This window comes from Aquarana catesbeiana, linkage group LG04 (assembly GCF_042186555.1).
Source record: "Aquarana catesbeiana isolate 2022-GZ linkage group LG04, ASM4218655v1, whole genome shotgun sequence".
Lineage (NCBI taxonomy): Eukaryota > Metazoa > Chordata > Amphibia > Anura > Ranidae > Aquarana > Aquarana catesbeiana.
Window position 1 is genome coordinate 96,623,953 of NC_133327.1, and position 4,575 is coordinate 96,628,527.

Consider the following 4,575-nt stretch of genomic DNA (forward strand, 5'->3'; position numbering starts at 1 on the left):
GGTAAACTAATGCAGCCACCCCATCTAATGATTGGTAAGCTTATATATTTCAGTTTTGGGTTTAATACTGCTTTAATGCCTCTTATTTCTCCTGAATTGATTTATGTTTTCCTACCATTAATGCAGACCAAGCTGTCCAGGAGTGACCGTGATCAATGGTGGCACAGATTACGACCATGCTGGGGGTGCAGATTTCAGTCACCTCATCTTCACATGTCACAGAGGCTGTCATTGCTGATCTTTTCTTTTAGAACTACCAAGGTTCCTTATCACGCACCTCCACATAACAGAATCCACTTGCTCGGTGGGAGATCGCTCCGCTGGTCCCTGCTAAGCAGGCGGATGACAGGTCTCTGTCCGCCCCGCTGTGCAGAGTGGATATGGACACAGTCCACTCTCCTCTATGGGCCAACTGGATGGAAACGGACCACCTGTCTGATTCCTTCCGATGATCCACCGGATGGATGGAAAATAGGACTACCATCCATATGTTTTTGGTGGACAGGATCGATTTGATGGGGGCGGGTGTCAGCAGACATGTGTCCGCTGACATCCACCGCTTCATAGAGGACAATGTAGTGTCCAATCAGGTCCATCTGAAAAAATGACAAGTGGACCTGATCAGACAGCCCTGTGAAAGGGGCCTTAGTTGGGGGGGGGGTGGGGTATTTACTAAAACTGGTGCACACAGAATCTGGTGCAGCTGTGCATGGAAACTAATCAGTAATCAGCTTCCAGGTTTTAGTCCTGGTTCACACGTCTTTGAATTCGCACTGCTTGACGCTCAACTTCAAAGACAACAATAAGTGCAATTTCATGTGCAGCTTGCTGACATCTGTGCGACTTTAACAGATTTCAATGCAAAAAGAGTGCAGTAATCATATTCTAAGTCACACTAATTTAAACTGTTCCATTGCTACAAATGGGGTGCGACTTGTCATGCAACTTTGAACTGTCACGTTAATCCAATCAACCTGCAACTCTGTCAAAACAAATGAATCTGCAACAAATCGATTAGAAATTACCTCCCTTTTCAATCGTTTTAGACTCATTTACAATTGAATTTGATTCATTTGAGACAATCGGCCAGGGGCGGAAAATTATTGATCACTTTGCATAGATTGGAAGAACTGAAATACTTTATGCTCTCAGCCCCCCCTCACACCTGCACGCTCTCAGCCCCCCCTCACACCCGTACGCTCTCAGCTCCCCTTTACACCCGTACGCTCTCAGCTCCCCTTCACACCTTATACGCTCTCAGCCCCCCCCTCACACCTTATACGCTCTCAGCCCCCCCTCACACCTTATACGCTCTCAGCCCCCCCTCACACCTTATACGCTCTCAGCCCCCCCCACACCTTATACGCTCTCAGCCCCCCCCCCCACACCTTATACGCTCTCAGCCCCTCCTCACACCTGTACGCTCTCAGCCCCCACTAACACACCCCGCTCACACCTGTACGCTCTCAGCCCCCCTCACATACCCCCCTCAAACCTGTACGCTCTCGCCCCCCCCCACACCTGTACGTGCGCTCTCAGCCCCGCTCACACCTGTTTGCGCATTCTCAGCCCCCTCACATGTGTGTATATATATATGACACACACAGACGTACACACAGGCGCACACACAGGCGCACACACAGGCACACCCCCCCTTGTTCAACAGCCCTTACTTGTAAGGTGGTGTTGCTTGTTCCAGCTCTTGTGCAGCACACACAAGGAGTGCACATGCAGGAAATTGCCAGAAGTGGCAGCAAAGAGCCCGATGTGAGCAAAATGACACAGAGCAGCAGCAGCTACTCATTCCAAAAGCCAGCGCAGCCACGAAGCTCCCCTGCACCTGCACCTGCCTTCTCCCATCCCCGCCAGGCAGGCGGGCCCATTGCTTGCTTTGTGGGCACTTGGTAGAAGGGAGGGGCAAGGAGCACAAGCGAATGACCCTAGAAGAAAGGGATCGGGGCTGCTCTGTGCAAAACCACTGCACAGAGCATATAAGTATAACATGTTTATTTTTAACCAATTCCCGCCCGGCCTATAGCAGACTGATGGCCGGGCAGTGATTCAGTTATCCTGACTGAGCGTCATAAGACGTCCTTCAGGATAACAGCCGCCGTGCGCCCGTGGGGGCACGCATCGCGGCGATCGGTGGAGCGGTGTGACAGTCAGACACACCGCTCCACCGATCTTGGTAAAGAGCCTCCGGGGGAGGCTCTTTACCACGTGATCAGCCGTGTCCAATCACGGCTGATCACGATGTAAATAGGAAGAGCCGTTGATCAGGTTTTCCTCACTTGCGTCTGACAGATGCGAGTAGAGGAGAGCCGATCGGCGGCTCTCCTGACGGGGGGGGGTCTGCGCTGATTGTTTTTTTTAGCGCAGCCCCCCCTCGGATGCCCACACTAGATCACCAGGGAAGCCGCCAGGAACACCAGGGAAGCAGGCAACATGTGGATGGCCAGGTATGTATCCCATGGCCATCCACATGTGCCCAGTCTGTGCCCACAAATGGGCACTGACTGGCACCATTATAAATCAGTGATGCCCAGCAATGCCACCCATCAATGTCATCAGTGCCACCCATCAGTGTCCATCTGTGCCACCTATCAGTGCCCATCCGTGCCCACCTATCAGTGCCCACCCATAAGTAAACATCAGTGACACCCATAAGTACCCATCAGTGCCGCCTATGAGTGCCCATCAATGCCGCATACCAGTGCCACCTATCAGTGTCCATCATTGCCGCCTATCAGTGCCAACTCATTGGTGCTACCTCATCAGTGCCGCCATATCAGTGCCCGTCATTGAAGAAGAAAACTTATTTACAAAAAATTTTAACAGAAACAAAGAAAAACTTTTTTTTCAACATTTTCGGTCTTTTTTTATTTGTTGCACAAAAAATAAAAACCGCAGAGATGATCAAATAAGACCAAAAGAAAGCTCTATTTGTGGGAACAAAATTGTAAAAAATGTGTTTGAGTACAGTGTAGCATGACAGCGCAATTGTCATTCAAATTGCGACAGTGCTGAAAGCTGAAAATTGGCCTGGGCAGGAAGGTGTCTAAGTGCCTGGTATTGAAGTATCAAAAAAAAAGACTTTAGTATCACTTTAAGCAAGCCATTAGCAGGCTTCGGCAGGCTTTCAACGAGCTTCAAAAAGTGCCGAAGCCTGCTAGCAGCTTGCTTAAAGTGGCAATCAGCATTCCCATTAGGATCTGTTCAACATTTACAAACTGGAGCTGAATATTACTTTAAAAACCCCTTTCACACTGGCACCGTTCTGCGTTAGCGGTAAAGCGACGCTAGTTTAATGGCGCTTTACCGTCGTTTTAGCTGCGCTTTTCGGCCGATAATGTGGTGCTTTTAACCCCCGCTAGCGCCCAAAGAAGGGGTTAAATGCACCCAAAAAGTGCCGCTGCCGAAGCACTTTGCAGGCACTTCGGCAGCGGTGCGCATTCACTTCAATGGGCAGGGGCGGTGGAGGAGTGGTGTATACAACGTTCCTAAACCGCTCCAAAGATGCTGCTTGCAGGATTTTTTCTAATGTCCTGCAAGCGCATCGCTCCAGTGTGAAAGCGCTCAGGCTCCCACACTGGGGCTGCAGGGCAGGTGTTTTTCAGGCACTATTTTTAGCCCTTTAGCGCCTGAAAAACGCTTCAGTGTGAAAGGGGTCTAAAAGCTTCAACAAAGCTTGCTGAAAGCTCTGCAAATGCTTTGTCAAAACTTGCTGTTCACACAGCATACAACCTGAAGCCCCTGTAAAACAGGTCTTATTGACTTAGCAAAGTGAGAACTCTCCTTTAGTAGATCAACTTCATAGATTACTTTGGAACCTCTTTGGTGTGTAGAATCGCACACACCTGGACTATCATGGGACAATATCTTTCCACTGACCATCAAGCTCTTTTCATTGGGTGACTGGATTGCTGGATTCAAATGCCGCTAAACTCCACATCTGGCCACAGCAGCACCCTGTGCTATGGAGGTATACAGATTGGAGGATTAGCTTCATCCAATTTGTGTGCAGCAGGAACCACCGGCCCTGGACACAAACTGTTGGCTGTTATGAGCAGTTATATGCCACCAGTGGTGGCTCCTGCCAGTAAAGGGCACAAATCTAGCCACAGTAGGTTTGGGGCTAGTTTACCTGCCAGCAATAATCATGAATTCTCACCAGCACTGCCCATGTGAATGTTGCCTTTATGCATCTCTTGAACATGTAGCTTAGACCTGTTAGTAGTTTCTGAAGGCCAATTCCAAAAAAGAAAATTCTAGTTTGCATATGGGTCAAAATTTCTGTCTTTATTGCTCTTTACCAGGACAAGAAATTTGGTATTCTAATCCCTCTCCACTCTACTAAATCGGTTGCTGTCTGTGTCCCCAGCACTGAGATATCCCATCACTTCCTGTCTTTATGACTCTGGGGCAGAAAGTGAGAGAAAATATCCCTAACTATCCTACATACAGCAATAAAGCTTTACCCTGCCTTCTCTACTTAAAGTGGAGTTCCACATAATTTTATTTTATTTTTTAAAGTCAGCAGCTACAAATACTGCAGCTGCTGACTTTTAAAATAAG